The sequence below is a fragment of the Pleurodeles waltl genome, chromosome 6 (assembly GCF_031143425.1).
Source record: "Pleurodeles waltl isolate 20211129_DDA chromosome 6, aPleWal1.hap1.20221129, whole genome shotgun sequence".
NCBI classification, from domain to species: domain Eukaryota; kingdom Metazoa; phylum Chordata; class Amphibia; order Caudata; family Salamandridae; genus Pleurodeles; species Pleurodeles waltl.
In genome coordinates this window covers 328,290,932-328,311,977 of record NC_090445.1, presented here as the reverse complement: position 1 = coordinate 328,311,977, position 21,046 = coordinate 328,290,932, and the positions used below count along the sequence as shown (strand labels likewise).

Sequence of the window (21,046 nt, the reverse complement as noted above, 5' to 3'; positions counted from 1 at the left end):
GTTTCCGATGTTTTTGTCCTGTGTATGTTTTGGAACTAGGTCTTCCTCAGGAAAACAAGGAAGCAATGCACCCATGTAAGTTTCTACATTAGAGGGATTCTTTGATCTCTTAATAAAAAAGTTGGTTTTTTACATCTTTTTTGGGTGTTGGTGTTTTTCCGACAGAATCATTCTAGATTTTTGTTTTTTTCACTAAGGGCGTCATAACAGAGTTTTGGGCTCTAAAATAGGCTGGGGTTGTTGCTCTTGCTATTTCCTTGTTCCAGTAAAGAACAGTGGGGCCCGAGTCCTGTCTTGGACATCTTATCCCTGAACGCTTTCTTGCCGAAGATCAAATTCAAAATGTTTGCATTGGTTCAGATCCTATTTGATCTGGATCCAGGAGATTGGATGTTGTTCTGGAACATGAAGGATGTATATTTTTTATAAACCCACCCTGAAGTCCCACAGGCATTATCTGTGGTTCAGTGCATGCTAGGGAATTTTCAGTTTGTCATTCTCCCCTTTGGCCTTTGGCCTCAGCTGCATCCCTCATGTGTTCACAAAAGTGAAAGCAGTGGTCACTGCCCATCTTAACAACTGGCTGCTGAAAGCAGAATTGCCACAGTCAATAGTGGACTACCCCTGGAGGACAACTGAACTTTTAACTTAGTTGGACTTCACTATATATGAGTGATGTCCAACCTGATAACTTTACAAAGGCGTCCATTCAGTGGGGCAATTCTTGATACAAAGGAGCTTTGGTCTTTTCCCCGCAGCAACAAGTTCAGGACACTCGGGCTGTCATCTCGATGTTTCATGCTCGATCCTGGATCGAGGTGAGGGTGGCTCTGAGGCTCCTCACCCACTTAGCTTTGTGCATCTTCCTTATCAATAATGCCAGGTGACACATATGAGCCCTGTAGTGGAAACTGAAATTCGAGTGCACCAGCATCAAGGTCATTTTTCTTAGACCTTCCAGGTTTTGAAGTAGACTGCTCAAGATCTGTGGTGGTAGCTGACCGATGGCATTTTGTCCTGCTGCAGGCCACGCTCCCTTCCCCAACCTAAGTTGACAATAGTGACAAACATGTTGCTCCTGGGTTGGGGGAGGGTCATGTTTGGAAGGGGGGGGAGATAAGAGGGCTCTGACCTCCACTGGAGGACCCACTTGACATCAACCTACTAGAGGTACGTACATGCAGCTTGCCCTAAAGGCCTGTTTTGCAACCCCCTGGGGGAGGCTTGTATAGGTTCTCAAGGTCCAACACCACAGCCTTGTGGTACTGCAACAAACAAGAAGTATTGGGGTCTGGGCCACTAGGCCTTGTACCAATGGAGGTGGCTAGAGCACCAGGGCATCTTTGTGGTCGACAGTCACCTGGCAGGGTCCCTGAATGCCAGAGCAAATGTGTAGGAGGCTGGCCTGGCTTGCAGTGGGTACCTTGAGTGCTTACGCATTATACCAGGTCCAGTTATCCCTTATTAGTGAAGTAGTAGTGTTCTAGTAGCTTAGACTGATAGAGGTAGCTATAGCAGAGCAGTTTAGGCTGAACTAGGAGACCTGCAAAGCTCATGCAATACCACTTATAGTTACACAGTACTTATACACAAGTAAAGACAATACTGAATGTTACTAAAAATAAAGGTATTTATTTGGGTGACACAGTACAAAAAATATCTTAGAGACAATACTCCTTCTGGAGGTAAGTATTATACACAATATATACACTAGACACCAAAATTAGACAAGTAAATAGTCATAGAACAATGCAAACAGTAGGAAATCCTATAGGATATAATGGGAGAAAATAGGTCTAGGGGCAACACAAACCATATACTAAAAAAGTGGCATGCGAATCACGAATTCCCCCCTAGACAAGTGTAGTGTGTGCAGAATAGCTGGGAGAGTAAGAATACAGTAAAGGTAAGTAAATTACCCCACCCCAGAGCCCAGAAAAGCAGGAGTAAAGTACTGCAAGTTCCCTTAGGACACAATGCACCTCGTTTTGGGGATTTTGCAGCAGCCAACCAAGTCTGCAAAGAACAACTGCTGGATTATTGGACCTGAAGACCTGCAAAGGAAGGGGACCAAGTCCAGAAGTCGAAAGAAGTTCCAGGAAGGACAGGAGCCTCTGCCAGCCCAGAAGAGGGTGAAAAAGAAGAGTCCCTGGTTAGTCGAAGACTGCAGGAATGCACCCTAGGAAGATGCCAGCGGGTTCCTGCATGATGCAAAGGATGTCCCACGGTGTGAAGATCGTTGCAGATGAGATTTCGTGTTGGAAGGCGCCAACAAGCCTTTGCTACGACAAAAGTGCATTTTGCGTCAAAATGGCACTGGATGGATCCAGGAGGGACCGGGGGTCTCAACTCTGTGTGAGGAGGAAGACGGGGCTCTCAGCACTTTAGAGAGCCTTCAGGATGCAAGCCAGCACCCCCAGAAGCCGCAGGATCCGGGTTCAAAGGAGGTGCAAAATGCAGTCAATGCAGCACAACAAAAGAAGGTCCCACGCCGCCGGGGAACAACTCAGCGAATTGAGCGTCACGGGATGGAGTGCTGGGGACCTGGGCCAGGCTGTGCACAAAGGAATTTTGCAAAGAGTGCACAGAGGCCTCAGGAGGCAAAGAAGACGCAGTACACAGGGGTACTGTCACTCTCGGGGAAGGCAAGGTCTTACCTCCTCCAAATTGCATCAGCAGGACCTCAGGACGGTCTATGTCGATGATGTCCACCTTCTGTGTCCTTAGGAGCACGCTCGTCGCTGTGAGAGGAGTCCCAGGGTACCAGTCGCCGTCTTGGAAGGTGCCTGCTTGGAGCAGGGGAGTGACTCCATTACTCCACAGGAGATTTCTTCGGTCCTCCTGGTGCAGGATGAAGACAGGGAGTCCCCAGAGCATGCACACCATGGAAACTGTTGCAGTTGCTGACTTGGAGCTGAGGTTTCTGAAGAAAAGTGTCTCTTGTAGATACTTTGTTGCAGTTACAGCGTTTCTTGGAGCAGGCTACGGTTGATCCGAGGTCAGAAGAATCTGAAGTTGTTGCAGAGGATTCCTGAAGGAAACTTGCAAACATTATCTGAAGAGAACCCACAGGAGAGACCCTAAATAGCCCTGAAAGGGGGATTGACTACCTTATCAGCTAAGGACCTATCAGGAGGGGTCTCTGACGTCACCTGTTGGCACTGGCCTCTCGGAGCCCTCCAGAGTGCCCCCACACCTTGCAAAGCAAGATGGCTGAAGTCTGGGACACACTGGAGGAGCACTGGGCACCACCCCTGGGGTGGTGATGGACAGGGGAGTGGTCACTCCCCTTTCCTTTGTCCAGTTTCCTGCCAGAGCATGGGGACAAGGGGTCCCTGAACCGGTGTAGACCGGTTTATGCAAGGAGGGCACCATCTGTGTCCTTCAAAGCATTCCCAGAGGCTGGGGGAGGCTACCTCTCCCCAGCCTGTAACACCTATTTCCAAAGGGAGAGGGTGTAACACCCTGCTCTCAGAGGAAATGCTTTGAGAGCTGGTTTGGCAGTACTGGAGGTCCATGGTGGAGCCCCCAGGATGCATGGAATTGGCTCCCCAATACCAGATTTGGAATGGGGGGACAATTCCATGATCTTAGACATGATACATGGCTATATTCGGAGTTACCATTGTGAAGCTACATATAGGTATTGACCTATATGTAGTGCGCACGTGTAATGGTGTCCCCGCACTCACAAAGTCTGAGGAAATTGCCCTGAACTATGTGGGGGCATCTTTGCTAGTGCAAGGGTGCCCCCACACTTACTAACTTTGCACCAGTAAGTGAAGGTTAGACATATAGGTGACTTATAAGTTACTTAAGTGCAGTGGAAATGACTGTGAAATATTGTGTGCACTATTTCACGCATGCTGCAAAGACAGTCCTGTGTAAGGGTTTGTCTGAGCTCCCTATGGGTGACAAAAGAAATGCTGCAGCCCATATGGATCTCCTGGAACCCCATTGCCCTGGGTACCTAGGTCCATATATTAGGGACTTATAAGGAGGGGGTCCAGTATGCCAATATAAATTGGTAAATGAAGTCACTGGCCTACAGTGACAAATTTAAAAGCAGAGAGAGCATACGCACTGAGGTTCTGGTTAGCAGAGCCTCAGTGAGACAGTTAGGCACTACACGGGCACAATATACATTAGGCCATGAACTGTGAGCACTGGGGTCTTGGCTAGAAGGATCCCAGTGACACGGTAAAAACACACTGACACACACTCACAAACAGGCCAAAAGTAGGGGTAACTATGCTAGAAAGAGGCTACTTTCTCACAAAATGAACTGAGCTGACGTCATCTGGGAGAACACAAGTGGCACCTGTCTTACATCTTCCACCAGTGGGGGAACCCTGGCTGGATCTAATCACCACCTTTTGAAAACATGCATTGTCAACTATTTTCTTGCACTGGCGTTTCGGCAAGAACACTCGTTAGAAGACACATTCAAGCTAGTATTGAACAATGGACTTTTGTACGCCTTTCCTCTGCTACCCTGGGTTCTGAAGAAGATAAAAAAACGACATGGCCCAATTCTCTCTGGTTGTTCAGGATTGGGCCTGGAGATTGTGGTATGCAGAGCTCCTGAGCATGAGCATCTGTCATCCATCATGCTACCACTTTGGATGCTCCTTCTGTCCCAGCAGCAGGGCAGAGTCTTCCCGCAGAATTTGTGCAACTTGTATAACATGCCTGGAGATTGAGCAGCAGTAATTAACTTCTTTTGATCTGCCACTAGAGGTGCTAGGAAGAGTTTATATCATATTGTGGAACCTTGAAACACTGACTCATTAGTGGCGAAATTTTTGGACATGCTTTTGTTTTTTTGTCTTTAGGCCAGTAAAGCCTTCCAGTGGGAGTTAAAGATAATTTGTCAGCTATTTCAGCTTTTCTACAGTTGCTGGACCAACTTTCCTTGTTTAAATCACCATTGTAACAAGGTTTATCATAGGTTTGATGTACCTGTTCCCTTCCAAACAGTTGTGATGCCACAGTGGAACTTAATGTGGTCTTAACGTTCCTTGTGAACACCTTTTTATGCATGTGCATAGCTGTTCGATGCGTTTCATGACCTTGAAGATTGTATTCCTCACTGCGGTTATGTCAGCTTATAGTATGAGTGAACTGCAGGTGCTGTCAGTTCAACAGACCTACAACATTTTTGGACTAGCCAGCCTTCTTACCAGAAATTGTGACTCCCTTCCACTTTGGGCAATTCATCGCTCTACCTGTGTTTTTTTCTTCCTTTCACCCCTTGAAAGAAGAGGAGAGGCTCCATTGGTTCGACTCCGAAATTGCTTTAAGCTTTTACATCGATCATACCAAGGACCATGGAGTAGACAATCAACTTTATGTGGGGTTCTCTGGAGCAAAGAAAGGGGAGGATGTGCAAAACAGGAACATATTGAGTTGGATAATCCTCTGCAATAAGACCTGCTACTCACTGGCCAAGAAGCAGCCTCTGGAAGGTCTGAGAGCTCATTCCACCAGGGCCTAGGTCACCTCCACTGTGTTGGCACAATGGGTGCCTGACATGGTCATCTGCCAGGCTGCGACATTGACGCTGGTGCATATGTTCCCCACAGCCTTAACAGCTGTGTCGACTGGGATAGACATTTCACCCACTCAGTTTAGCAAGATTTTTTTGCCTGAGCCCACTCCACAGATCCTCCACCTTACGGAGGTCTTGCTTTGGTATCCCTTCTAAGGTGAGGAATCTGTGCTTATAAGTATTAGAAGGACAAGTGACTTGGTTTTGGTAATGCTGTTTCTGGTGGGTACTGTCATGGCAGATTCCTCAGTGCCCTCCTGCCTCCTCATTTTGTGGAATGGCCTCTTTTTAACACTTAAGAAGGCCCCAAATTAGTATTTAACACACTACAGTTGTCCATATTCTGTATATGAGGGCATGAAAAGGGAAAAGATAAGAAACTGACTTCGGCGTGCTGGGGTGGCGCTCGTATGCGGCTCTGCTCCATCATTTAGAGGGCGGTATGCAGCCAGAGAGGAGAGGCACAGAGACCTGGCGTGACCTATCGGCATGCTGGAGCACTGCTAACAAAAAGATCGAGACTAGAACTTAGGAGGCTATTATAAGGCAACTAACGCGTGCTGAGAGAATCCACAAGAAAGCCCATTAATGAAGGTAAGTAACTTGTTCACCTTAGGTCCATAATACAGTGGCTGCTTTTGGGCAGAAGATGTTTGTTGGGGTGAGAAGGTTTCAGGAAAAATAAAATATGAAGTTTATGGGCTGACTGACTGAATGACTTACAGCACATGTATACACTACCATATGACTAGATCTTTTGTACTTGTCTTACAAGTTCCAGCATTGCCAAATAAGCTACTCTTCAGCATTTTCCTAAAAATAGTGAGTGAGATAGAGCCTGGTCTCCATTTTCCAAACTAAATGGGCCTGTACTGAAAAGGAACATGTAGCATAAAAAGAGTGTCGGTCGGAACTTGTGTATAGAGATATAAATATATATATATATATATATATATATATATATATATATATATATATATATATATATATATATATATATAATAATTATCGCATATTGCAAGTTGTAAGGGAATATCATGCGAATTTAGGTGATTACTGCATCTAAATCCACGTATTCTCGTAAATAATGGGCTTTTTTCCTGTGTCAACTGGATCCCAACGCAAACAGGTGGTTTCACAGGGATACAATTTAATGGGCCAATTGTATTAAACCCTAATCTTGTTTTTCTGAGAACATTAATGGCTCTCACAGCAGCATTCTGTGGTCTTGAGCTGGCAGAAAGTAAACTCTGGCAGACTCGAATATAGGGTGTTCCAGTAGTGCATGCAGGAACTAGTGCTGGCACCCACTGTTTTTAACTATGGAAGGATGGCTTTCAGTTTTCTGAGCTGAAAATGGCAACTGCTTATTACTGAGGCACTATGCAATTCCAGATTAGCATCTAAATAAAAATGACAAGTATTTAATTTCTTCCACAGGCTGCAGATCGGGACTGGAAATTTTGAGTTCAGCAAGTTGCAAATGTAGATCATAAGTTCCATTGAGAAGCGTTGAGCGTAACTGGCTAGCATCCAGGTCTGAATTTTAGTAAGGAGGAGTTCAAAGCCTGGACCTGAATTGGGCTCAGCAGAGAATTTAATATTTACCTGAGATCATCTACGTAAGACATTAGACACCAAACATTCCTTAAACCGGTTCAGGAGAGGTTGCAAGGGTATATTAAATAAAAATTGCTGGCGGACAGGAAAATCCAGTGATACTGCACGATGCAGCTTGATGGAATTTACATTCAGTGCATATAAACAGTGTTTTTTTTTTTTTTTTTTGTACAATAAATTCTAATGGTGATTTTTTTTTCCTTTGTTTTGCCACAAGTAATAAAGGTCTGAAGAACTAAAATTGCGAGTGTGCAAGTGTTCAGTAACGAGTCTGAGGTTAAAGCTATTTAAGTAGGGAGAGTTAGTTAAGGAAAAGGAGAGCAGAAAAAAGAATGAGTAGAATTGTGGAAGGAGTCTGAAGAGTTCAAAGAAGGGGAGGACTATTGAAGGAGTGGCGAGCTCTTTAAAGGAATGGTGAGCTGGGGAATGAATAATCCGAGCCAGTGAATGAATAGCGAGAGCGCATTGATTGGGTGGAAGGTGCGAGTAGGATGAGTAAGGAGAGAGCTGGAGAAAGAATGGGGAAACTGGAGAGCAAGTGGAGAGGGGAAAGCTGGAGACGAAATGGGTATTGATCATGGATGAAGACCAATTCTGTTGAAGGAGTAGAAAAGCAGAAAAAAATTGAGCTTGTGGAAAGAATAGACAGAGTTGGATAAATCATGGGGAGAGCTGGAGGCAAAATCGGTATTGAATATTAATGAAGGCAAGAGCTAGGTGGAATGGTTGAGCTCTTGGGCATGGTGGAATAGTTTATCAAAGTGGGAGAGAACTGAATAAATTATTAGGAGAGCTGGGGAGTGGACAAAGTTGGGTAGAGAAAGGGGAGAGCTGCAAAGAGATGATGATAGCCCGTGAAAGAATGGCAAGAGCTCACTCAGGAGGGAGGAGCGGGGAAGCGCTGTGGGTTGGATTAGGAAGTAGAGAACTGGGGACAAACTAGGTACTGATCACTAATGATGGCCAGAGCTGTTGAAGGAATGGGGGAGCTGTGGGTGATGGGGAATAGTTATTTAAGGTAGGAAAGAACAGAAGAAAGAACTTGGATAGCTGGGATGGAATGGGCGAAATTGGTAAAGGAACGGGAGAGCTGGAGAAGGAAATTGGTATTCTTTATTGGGAACATAAGGAAACATTGAGAAGGAGAAGAAAAGAGGAATTCCGGGGAAGAAAGATTTGAGAGAAATGAGGAAAGAATGTGGATAGTTGCGAAAGAACGTGAGGGGCGATTACAAGATTGTGAAGATAGTTGGTTAACGAATTGAGGGTTGGAGTAGGCATCAGCGGGGAGATCGCAAGTGATTAGGACAGAAGTTTGTTTATATATTGTTGACCTGTGTTGTAGCAAGACATTCTTTGGAGGAGAACGATAATATATTAATAATGAAAATAGGACTTTCCCTTCTAGATGGAGTAGACTGACTTGCACTTGCGAACACTCCTTATAATGGCGTGAATCTTTGAGGTATTTTTTTGTCAAAAATATGTTTTCCTTTTGAAAACGCCTCCTGGCCTAATGCAACCTGCCTTACTCTTAAATCTTCCTCTTAGTTGCTCCCACCGGATGGCACCAGTGGCGTAGCAAGAGGCCTAATGCAATTGTGGAAAACGGCCCGTGCCATTAATTCCCCTAACTGTGGTTTATTGGCCCCCCCACCTGCTGTAGTAGAAATAGCAAGAGTCCTAGCTGAAAGCGCATAAGAAGAAAGGGGAGACCCAGTGAAAGAGGTGGAGAGACGGGTTCCCAGAGAAGGAGGACGGGCGGCTAGTGAAGGAGGTGGCGAGACAGAGTTCTGATGAAAGGAAGGGGAGAGACGGGTTCTCATGGAAAGAAGATAAGGCCTCTGGAAGGAGGTGGAGAGACGGGTTCTCAGGGAAGGAAGGGGAGAAGTAGGGAAGGAGGTGGAGAGACGGGTTCTCAGGGGAGATCTAGGCAAGAAGGTGAAAAGACGGGTTCTCAGGGGAGGAAGTTAAGGCCTAAGAAAGAAGGTGAAGAGACGGGTTCTCAGGGGAGGCAGGGGAGATCTAGGGAAAGAGGTGGAGAGACGGGTTCTCAGGGGAGGCAGGGGAGATCTAGGGAAGGAGGTGGCGAGACGGTTCTCAGGGAAGGAAGGTAAGGCCTAAGAAAGAAGGTGAAGAGACGGGTTCTCAGGGGAGGCAGGGGAGATCTAGGGAAAGAGGTGGAGAGACGGCTTCTCAGAGGAGGAAGGGGAGATCTAGGGAAGGAGGTGGAGAGACGGTTCTCAGGGAAGGAAGGTAAGGCCTAAGAAAGAAGGGGAAGAGACGGGTTCTCAGGGGAGGAAGGAGAGAGACGGGTTCTCAGGGGAGGAAGAGGGCGCGGGGTACCCTGGTAAACAGTGCCAGGTTTGTGTCTCTTCTCCGCGGCTTCTCTTCATATTCAACTTTCCTAAGCCTTGCTCAGCGTCACCCTTCTCTCTCTCCTTCCATTAAGTTCAGTGGCTCCCCTGCCGATCCCCCTCAACTCCTGTTCTCCCCCCTTTCCAGGCCCTGTCCCCCGGCCCGCATTAGGCAGGAAGCTCCGGCATTGACTCACTAATAGGAATGCCGATACCATGAGTGAAGTTAAGTGCCGGAGGGACCTGATCAATAAGTATTGATCCGACGCCGGCTGAACGCTGTTAAAGAACTTTAACACTTTAATTAGGATCATTGTGCAGACCGCTCAATATGAGGGTGAGTTTTGTTCCTCCTCTTAAACCGAGCCCATCGCCTCCTGCAGTAGAGCCCTCCTGCAATCCCTTTCGCGCCTTCCGGATTCCGCCACCCGTGCTCGTTTTTATGGAGCGCCCACACCTAGTACATGGCCCGTAGCGCTTTTAACATCTCTGCTGGCGATTTTAACGATAGTTTTTTGTATATGTATGTATGTATGTGTGTGGGTGTGTATGTGTATGTGTGTATATATATATATATATATATATATATATATATATATATATATATATATATATATAAAATAATATAAATTTTAAGCAGACTGCACTTAAAAATGACCATGGTCTGTGGAAGGGGCAAGGTCTTCGAAGTATCACAATCACCCCTGTTCTCTCCACACCACTCTGTTCTGCAAACTCGTTGCTAGACACATATGCTCTTTTTCCTCCCATCTTTTCGAAGCACTCAATCAGACCTAATATCTTTCATCTTCAGCATCCTCTTTTCATTCTGTCTTGGACGTCCTTGCATCTCATTCGCTCTACCAGATGCCCGCCCTACACACATACTCCGTCAACTGTACACACTGCACTTTCTTTAACCTTGGCCCTGTAAATATTTTGATGGGTTTGTACACTTTGGCATTTAATCACAATTACAGTTGGCACGCCCGATGATTGGTCTGTGTGCTCCACAGAGAGGACAAGGATTGGATGATCATGTATTCCCTTTATGGCCCACTGACGGGCACTGCGGGAAATTCGTACTGTATGTGGCCTGAGCTCCGCAGCTCTCAATCGCTGCCCCTCTACGACCTGAACTTACGCAGCTACAAAGGGTGGCTTTTCCACACCCTGCTCTACACATGAATAATATGTTGTCAAATAAACTACAGAAACACACCATTCTGGTAAAAGCAAATATTTATAGGGAATCTAGAAGTAAGTAAAACGTGAAACCTGAAACAAGAACAACATAGCTGGTCCTAGGCTGAGAATGCAGGTCATTTTTTGATGGCTGCGACTGTTGGTGGTGATGGTGGTGGGTGGCACCAGTGGGTCGGAGCGGGGAAGAGGCTGTTGTATGATGTTAAAATTCATGCCTTTACCACAAATCCTTTACCATGCAATACCCTCACAACCCAAAGCCTTTACCAGGCAGGCATTTACAACCCAAACTAAGTTAACTTAAGGTAATTGAACCCATATGTGTGTGTGTTTGTAATTTTAACTTTTTTTGGGGGGGGAGGGGTCAATCACCCCCATCTTTTAAAAAATAATAATAATTATATTCTTAGATTTTTTCTGAATTTGGGGTCTATCCCCCATTTTTTTAATTACTCTTAGCACCCTTTATTCCTACCCATGCCTAAACCCTAAAAACATCCTTACCACCCTCTACCCTTACCTACGCCTTATCCCTTAACACCCCTTTATACCCTATACCCTTACCCACCCATAAACCCCCAAAACACCCTTACCACTGTATACTTTTACCCATCATTAAACCCTAAAAAAAAACCTTACCACACTATACTTATATCCACTGCTAAATTCTAAAAATACCCTTACTACCCTTGCCTGCCTCTAAACCCTAAATACACCCTTACCACCCTATGCCCTTGCCCGCCCCAAACCCTAAAAACACCCTTACCACTCTATACCCTTAGCTACCCCTAACCGCTAAATCCTAGGAGCACCATTACCACTCTACTTTTATACACCCCTAAACCCTAAAACTCCCTAACCATCTAATACTTTAACCCACCCCTAAACCATAATTATATATGCTAACCTTAAATATACTTAAATTCCTGGTAAAGGCATGTGTGCTAAAGGCTTTGCTTTGTAAAGGCAATGCGTTTTAAAGGTATTGTGTAAATGCATTGAGTGGTAAAGACAGCGTTGTAAAGGCTGTCTTACATGGTGGGGCACGGGGATGACATTTAGAGGTTTGGCACCAGCCCCACCAGTGCCCCTTTAGCACTGCCACCCCTGCCACTGGTATGTTCATCCTGCATCCCTCGTTGCCAACAGTTAATTTGTGCTTGTGCATCCCGCTGGCATTAATATTAGGCTCCTCGGACTCTCTTCGTAACTCTCACGGGTAGGCCTTCTCGGGCTGCCTGTCCTTTCACAAGAAGGGTTACCACCTGGCCATTTTAATCTGTATTTTTCAGCCCAGGCTGGTGACAATGTTAAGAAAAGCAGTGAAATGTAAATTTTATTCTTCTAAAACATAAGCCTAAAACAGCTACATAAATAAATCAATAAAAAAGTATTTGAGAGTAGTCCAAATGGTCCCAGAACGATTATTAGAGCAAGCAGAGGGATAACTGCCATGCTACAAAAATCCTGACAATTTTCCATGAATTCTTCTTCATTTACCAGATCTTGGCTGCTCCAGAATAGCAAATTGTATGTAAAAGCCAGACACCCAAACTCAAGAAGACTAATTTAAAAATAAAGTTAGCGAAGGCGCTGCTGTGTACTGGCATTTACCAGAATTCATACTTACTGTGATTGACAGCTCATGCACGGCTTGCAACACAGGGAAAGTTTTCAGTTTGCTCATGTGATTTATTTTTATTTTTCATTGTGTTGTGTGACATTCCAGTGCCTTGTGTGACACTGAGTGGCACTTTATTGCAAGAACAACCAAGCACTTGTGTTCCTGTAATGAGATAGACTACAGAAATGACCCCCTTCTATGCAATGTAATGGTCTAGAAATTCCCTTAAAACAGATTAACATCCTTCAGTGCTTATTTAAGGGCACTCCCCTACATCCCTTTGTTGGAACTGGGGTCCCTAGTTGGAAGTGGTTTGCACCCTGTCCACGTAGGGTAAGACCGCCACACAGATAAAATAACCTCTGCTCACCTCCCTTGTATGTAGCTTGGCTCAAGCAGCCAAGCTTATGTCAGAGGCAATGCCCCTCACCCCCAATTAGCGTTGTAAATTCCTAACTGGAGTTTTCTTGCCACATAATATTGAAAATGAAAAGTAAAACAGTTGACATAAGCGAGCCAATTCAAAGCCCCACTGCCCCCATGAGCACGAGCGCGAAGAAGAGACATAAAAGGAAAAAAATGTTCACTTGCAGTCAAACCTATCAGCAAAAGTGCAATTATCCATGTAGCAGGGTCGATGGCTAAGACGGTAACAAAACTGCCCCAAGGAGGGACAAAGGTAAAGCATTTACCAATGATAACTAAGGATTTTTGAAAGGCAATCCCATGGACGAGTGATGTTGATGGGCATGCGGTGGGCGTGGTTAAAAGCCCACAGATAGACAACACGTCAGAGCACTTGTGTGCTCGACCTAAAAAGCACAGCACACCACTGAGCTTTAATTTAAGCAAAAAGATCTGGCCCAAAATATAATGATAAATCAAAAGGAAATGCTTTTCATTACTTGAAGGCCCTAAGCAAACTTAGTACTTAAACAATATAAAAGAAACATATTGAATGTATAATTATCTCACAGTATATTCAGCCAACGTTTGGAATGCACAATTACATGACTGCTAACACCCCAGTCAAAACGTGTCTGCATTGGCTATTTTAGACAGGAATATTTTGTTTAAATGTTTTCTTAACTGGTGTCTATAATAATTTCAGCGCCCTGTCCTAACCCCAAAATCGTAATGAATGGTTTGTAATCATTCAACTCCGAACTGTCCGAGCGGGACAGAAACAGCCAGAAAGTAGAGAGCTTTACATTAAGGGTTACAGGCCTCTGAGCCACTGGATGTATGCTGTGAACTCACTCAGATTCTGAAATGTCGCACTGCATAAAGCACATCTTGTCCTCTGTTTCTAGGACACTCTTCAGGCAAAGTAGTCGGAGTAAGGGGGTGCTGCAGACTGTGGGACTCTCTTATGGTGACTCATTGGCTTTGTCATATTGTTGTGTGACAGTTGCTGTGCACAAGATGCAAAGACTAGTAAACACCAGTGAAAGTGAGTATCGCAGTCTGATAACGGCTGTGGTTCAGCTCCCCCTGTGGTGAATGTACACAGCTTTAGCCTTGCTGATCAACACAGCACAAAAGTGCTAACGAGACCACGACCAGCAGGTCAGGAAAACCCTGTGGTGTACCTGTCGCGACCCCACCTGTACTTAACCACTGGCTAAGGCTCTTGACTGTAGGATTACCGTTCTAGCAGGCTCCAATAGTAGCACGCTGAGAGGCGAGGGTAACAAGACACAGACTGAGAAGCTCAAATTGCCTTTCAGTGCGATAATGCGGAATGCTGACACTGAAATGCGTTAGACAAACCCCTAGTCCATGGCACTTAACAGCGTGAGCCACTATCGCCCCACATCATGGGGCCGTGTAATGGAATATCTTGGAAGGCCATGAACAATCTCTGTAGCAGCTACTCTTAGCCCCTCACTCAAGACTGTAGTACCCCTGCCCTGGTTTGAGATAAAGACTCCACAAACCAATTCCAACCAGAACTCCCCTGTTCTTATATTCTTGATGTCAAGGCTGTCTACCTGTTTTGTGGCCAAAATGACTCCTTCCCTGCTGGCAGAACAAATTTCACCCCACCATGCTCCGCTCCCAGATCCTAGGGAAAGGGATGGCTGGTAAAAAGCTGGAGATCCTCGGCCAAGAAAGACCAGTCCTTTGGAGCGTCTGTGGACTTCAGGGGCAGCCAGGTAACCATGTTGAGATAGGTAACTTCACCTTGATTTTTAACCCGTCCTAGCTGCCCCTGTCGGCCACCCCAAAGACCCCATGGACCTCAGGAGCCAATGGCTGCTCTCATGGCGGGAGCCGAGAAATCTCAAATTGGGTTGGGTACAGATGTCTGCCACCCCGAGCCAGTCCGATCCAGCCGGTGCCTGTCTCCTGGGCTCTCTATGTAGTGTCCTTCATCCTTGCTGCAAAGGTCACACCTCTCTCAAATAAACACCAGAATGAGCCACGAGACAGCAATTCCAGGGGCCTGGTATTCAGGTTTAGATGATGAACATGTATTTAAATTCTGCCTGCAGCTCTGTCCCCCACTGAAAGTCTGTAACTCTAAACCAAACTCCGTGGCATCTCCACGGCCTTTGTGTTGCTAATCTGCTTAATTGCAGCCATGGAGGCGATGGGCCTTGGCTAAATTTCTAAGCCAGGGGAAACAAGTTATATTACCATAAACATACAGTGCTGTCACTGGCTGTGCTACCTTCTTTTGCACTTAATTTTAGTTTGCTAGATTGCTTTACTGTTTTCCAAATATTCAATTTTGTTTCTCATGTGGCACTTTCAAATTTTAAAACTTTTTTTTTTTAAATAAATATATTTGCAATAAACTTACAGGGACTATCAGACGACCCTCTACATCTATTAGTCTGTTGTCATTCATGGTTTTCTTCTGACCACTACAGCACACAACATGGGGCAATAGGTCAGCCCACTTTAGCCGTTAACTAACTTCTCTGCGAGTGTCAGCACTCTGCCATTTCAGAAGGAGCATATTTGCATACAAAGTAGTTTCTTCTGTGTTTGGTACTAGTATGGCAGTGTCTGCTCAGCGAAAATATATTTTGTTGTTAGCTGTATTTTAAATATTGGTAACTACCCTGCAGCTCCCCCAACAATAAAGTTTTTATAAAAATAAAATGACAAAACAAAGTTTTGAACAACCCACACATTCTCCTGGAATACATTTATTGGGTTACATATATCAAATTATCCTGCATTGTTAAGGTCCTGCAGGTTAATTTCATCAGACTTATTTATTTTCATTTGGGAATCTTTACTAATAGTGAATCACTTTTTGGGATGGTATTAAGAGGCTGTAAAAGTGCACATGACTTCATTTGGGAGGGTGGCTGACTTTCTGTGTATGCTCCCTTTCTTCCTCCCTCTCTTTATGCATGCTTTGATACTAGGATAGGTTGTATGGGTATAAAATGGAGCTATGCAAATATAACTCCACTTTTCCTTTTGTGGCACCCGTGCTCGAAAGTGCCTAAAAGCACTAAGGGGACCAGTCCTTATAGTCCACTGGTCTTCACAAAGACACTGTTTGTCTGTGTTGGACTTGGCCTTCGCCACAGTATCATCTGTAAATCTTTTGCCTTCACCCCTCCTATTTTCTGAACCCATTTTTGTTGGCTTTAGAACTGTGCGCACTTTACCACCGGTAACCACTGCAAAAGCGCTTGTGCTCTCTCCTTTGAACATGGTCAAATAGTCTTACACCCAATTGCCACATTTAATTTACATTTAAGTCCCTAGTAAAGTGGTACCACTTGAACCCAGGGCCTGTAAACAGAATGCTTCCAATGGGCCTGCAGCACCACCTACTTAAGTAGCCTTTTTAAACATGTCCCAGGCCTTTGCAGCCTGTGTGCAGTTTTTTTTACTTCAATTTTGACCATGTAAAATAGACCTTTTGCCAGTCCTTCAAAAGTGGGGGGGAGGGGTGAAAGCTTGACATTCTCTTGGATGAGCCTAAAGGCCCCACTTCCATTTTCCTACATTGCATCTTAAGAGACCACAATGTTGCAAAATATATAAGTGCATGTAAACATCAGTATAATGTTGGAAAATTTAAATTGGTCTGGTATTGGTATTAACCCCTCTTTAATGCCTAATTCTTTGTTGTATCCTGTAAAGGTATGTGTTTTAGTAAAGCACATTATCACCCGCAAGCATATCCTTGCGCTGAGCAGTGTCTATTCCTAGTCCTGCCTATGGATGATAAGTTAATTGAAAAGCCAGGTGTTAAGCTTCTTACAGAAATCAAAGAGAGGAAGAGGCTCTGATGGAAGTGGGAGGTCATTACATGCTTTAATCCAATCCAGTGCAAGAGAACGCCATCCCCCTAATCTGGTTCTAGGTATGCATGGGATGTATCGAAAAGGAGTCCTGCAGAGGTGTCTGTGTGATTTCCTCTCACCCCTCCCCAAAGTAGCACAGTCAAAGCCTTTTTAGTTTGCCCTCAATTCAGCATGGACACCCATTTGGCAACAGAATCCGGCACTGTCTGCACCAGTGGAGGGACATAACATCAGACAAATCGGTGCTTCACATTCTCCAACATGGTTATATCCTCCCATTCCAACAAACCCCACCGCCACTGCCTCCATCCCCAGATCAGCTGACAAAGGACCACCTTACGTTCTCGTGCAACAAGAAGTACTAGCCCTTCTGACCAAAGGAGCCATTGCGAGGGTGTCAGCATCACAACAAGGACATGGTTGTTTTTCCCACCACAATCGGTGCAAAAAAAGGATGGAGGCCTCTGTTCTATCCTAGATCCGTGCCCCCTCAAATGCTTCTTGAAAAGGGAAAAATCCAAGATGCTCCCCCGGCTCAGGTCTTATCTACCTGAAGACTGGATGGTAGCGTTGGGCTTCCAGGACGCTTATTTTTACATCCCCGTCCTGCCTCATAACAGACGTTACTTGCGATTCACAGTGGGACAGGAACATAATCCGTTCACTGTGCTCCCCTTTGACTTTACCAGTGCCCCTCGGGTGTACACCAAGGTGATGGCAGTGGTTGCAGCACATCTGCGGAGGTTAGGGGTTCCAGTCTTCTCCTACCTTGACGACTAGCTGTTGAAGACAGACTTGCCCTAGACAGTCGCTTCCCACCTCCAGACTAAAGTGAACTTCCTGTATTCCCTCCTCTTTCACACCACCCACTACCTAACGTTCAAACATGCATGCATGCACCAAACATTGATTTAAAGATAAAATCACACTTACCTGCAGCTCTGCCTCGGAGGTTGGGGACTGATGCCTTCCCTCATTGGTTGACCTTAGGCAGCAGTCCCAAGCCTCGGAGGTCCCAGAAGGATTAGGACTGCTGCCTTCCTGGTCAGCCAATGAGGGAAGGCAGCAGTCTCAATCTTGTCACAGAGTGGGATGGAGTCAGTGAGACTTCTGACCCCACCTCACCACACACGATGTGTTACTGATTGACACTTGACGCTGGGTGATTCAGGGCTTAAGTCTGAAGTACCCAGGTCTGAGGCAATGACTGATGCTACCCCTCGTCACCGAGGGGGAGGGCCTTGAGGACCTTTGCTGAGCTGAGGAAGTCAACGCCCACAGGAGCTGTGACATCCTCAGCTCAGCTCAGGCAGCCAGGAGCCTCTGCATTTAGCGTATGTCTAGCTCCTGGCTGCCTGACCTGAAAATGAGGAGTGACCTTTGGTCAGCCTGACAGACACTCTTTTTGAGGAGGCAAAACGTGAGGGGGCGTGGGCCCTCATCCCTATGGACAGGCAGTGGCTGCCAAAGTCACACCTGACTATCTCTCAGATTCTCCCTTGCATTCAAAACAGTACTGTTTTAGGCTTATCCTCCAGAACAGCAAGTCCAAGATATTCGGGCTATGATGCAGTGGTTCAGCCTCTAGCCTGGATTTTGGTAAGACTTACTCTGAGGCTGCTAGGCCTCATCACCACCCGCATCCTGTTGGTGAAACAAGCCTGTTGGCTTATGCGGGCTCTGCAGTGGGACTTAGAGACAGTGGGAACAGCATTGGAGGAATCTCTCCAACCTGGTCGAGATTTCGGAGGGAATTGCAACATCCCTTCTGGGGTGGATCATGCACCGCAGTTGGGTCAATGGTAGACCTTTGTTTCCCCCCTCCTAGAGCTCGAAGTAGTGACAGATGCATCACTTCTAAGTTGGGGCAGGTACCTAAGAGAGGTGGAGATCAGAGGCCTCTGGTCTCCAGCGGAGTCTCAGCTCCACATCGTTCTGTTGAAACTGAGATAGATCGATCTGGCATTTAAAGCCTTTTGTCCTTCCGTCAAGGGAAGGCTAGATCAGGTGTTCAAGGACAACATCACGCCAGTGGTATTGCAACTAACAGACACGGTAAGGTGGGGCCATAGAGCCTACGTCAAGAGGCTGTACATCTCTAGACACGGCTGAAAGGTCAGGACACATTCCTAGTAATTCAACAACTGCCAGGCTCTGAACGCCAGAGCAGACTAACTCAGCCGTCTATGCGTAGCTGATCATGAATGGCATCGTCATCCTGAGGTAGTGCAAGGCTTCTTCCAGGATTGGGGAAAACCTTGATTACAGGTGCCCGCCATTACAGAGAATTTGCAATGTCTGACGCTTGGGAATATTCTAAGGTGAGGAGTCTTTGGCTAGATAGCCTCTCTATCAAATAAAACATTTCAGAAGGTAAATAACTTGTTCTTCCAGGTGCAGAGGAATGTGGCTGAGTCCATGAAGGTATTGAGGGTGGGTTTTGGTGCTACTCTGATGGGTGGAAGCCCTTTAGTGAAGGGGTGGTGGCTGCAATGCTCAAATGGGGCTCCTGAGTGGAAAATCTATATGGTAACTGTGGTTTCGACAGTAGTGACGGCAGGCTGTGAGGTCAGTGTTCGTTTTTGGCTGTAATGGAATGCTGAGTTGAAACAGTGAGAGGGTCCGGTTGAGGGTAGAAGTTGCTATACATGGAGTTTATTTTGTTACAGAAGAATTCTAAGAGCTTGTTACGAAGGTCTTGCGAGTGGGTGATGCTGGAGCTAGCAGCAGGCCAGCATCTTCTGGTGAAGATGTCCTTGCTGCTGTTAATGACGGCATCAATGTGAACTGCAAGAGCTGTGCTCTTGGTGTTCTGTATCTGCTGGTTGTAGCGACTTAGGACGTATTTGAAGATTTATACTTTCCATCTTTACTTGTTTTTTCATTTGCATTGGTGTTTTGGGAGCCTGATTTCCTCTGTGTACCAGCTGGCCTGTGTTCGAGCTGTTGGGTTGCACTTGAGGGGAGCCAGGGTGTCGGTGCATCCGGTGAGCTAACTGTTGGGGTTCTTGATGGCTTTTGGCAAGTTGCTGATGTGCTCAGGCTGGTGCGCAGAGTGGACAGAAGCTGAGTCCTCTTCTGTGATGCTTTTCTAGCTGCAGTGGGTGATAGGTCTGTGGTGGTGCCAGATGTGTATGCTGAAACTGATGAGGGCTTAGTCTGTCCAGGTCATAGTTGCTGGATTGTTGACTGTGATAGTGCTGATTGGGGAGAATATTGTATTCAACAGGTGCCTGGCAGTGTCAGAGGGTTTGGTAACTTGCTGAGGTTTCCAAGGTCTGGAAGGCCGCAAAGTTTTGGTTGGTGCGGTTTTCTAGGTGAATGTTAGTCTCCAAGGAGGAAGAAGGTGCTAGTGATGATGGGTGTGACAAAGACAGTGATGTTGCTGGTGAAAATGGTGTGGGGTCCTGGTGGTCCCCCTGGAGAGGTTGGCTGTAATGTGTATCTTGAACACAAGGTGTTCATTGTAGCTTTTGGAGGTGTCCGTGTAGGTGGTGCAGCTGATGGTATCTTCAAATATGATGGCAACTTCAACTCCAGACTTCTGCCTATGGTCTTGTCTGGTGAACTTGTAGCTGGCACGGATTGCTATCCAGTGGAGAGGCTGAGTTTAGCCACGTTTCTGTGAGGAAGAGCAGGTCCAAAGCCTGGTTGTGCAGTATGTCCCATATTTCTGTGGCATGTTTGGTAAGCTAGTAGGTGTTGAGGAGCATGCATTGCTGTCAAATTATTGATGAGAAACTGTGCATGATTGGGCAACAGTACATACAGCAGTTATTAATATATTGTACTTGCTATTGTGCTACACTGTTGTAAGTGCCAAGCTCTTCACCTGAATAGAACACTATGCACAAGATCTTGGGTTTTGACCTAAACACAAGACTCAGTGCAGTCGCACTTTTACTAATGCTCAGGATAAACACATGGACATCCCTTTGATTTACAGTTGCTTTATCGTCTGTCCCCAATTTCCATCCATAGCAGCATTAACAGCAGCACTACAGACAGACCAGTCTTTTGTGTCTGCCCACCTGCACAGAAAATGTTAGTGTTAGTACATGAAAGCAAACACTGCAACAGCAGTGAGCTCACTAGTACTGTCTTGTACAATGGTAAAACTCTAATCACTTCTGAACTGATACTCTTCTGCAGATTTTGGGCCAGCGAGGTTTTTCATATAGGCATTGACAACTTATGAAATGGAAGTGGCGTTTCATCCCTTTGGGCATTATGATGAATAAAAAGCATTAGTGTGACATGGACCCTGTTGCTTCAAACATTCTTAGAATTTTTGACACTCAAAAGATCTCGAAAGATGTACTCCAATGAAGACCTATTTGTTTGAAACGGTAAAGGTGGTTTACTTACATTTTCTTCATTTAATATGTAGGGAAAGCATTAAAATTAT

General features: G+C 45.6%; 1 protein-coding gene across 1 annotated transcript in view; it reads left to right on the top strand.

The window, feature by feature from the left end:
* The window catches only part of ZFHX2 (zinc finger homeobox 2), a 194,685-nt gene that overhangs the window by 17,765 nt on the left and 155,874 nt on the right, over positions 1–21,046 (top strand). The gene's annotated exons all lie outside the window — the stretch shown is intronic.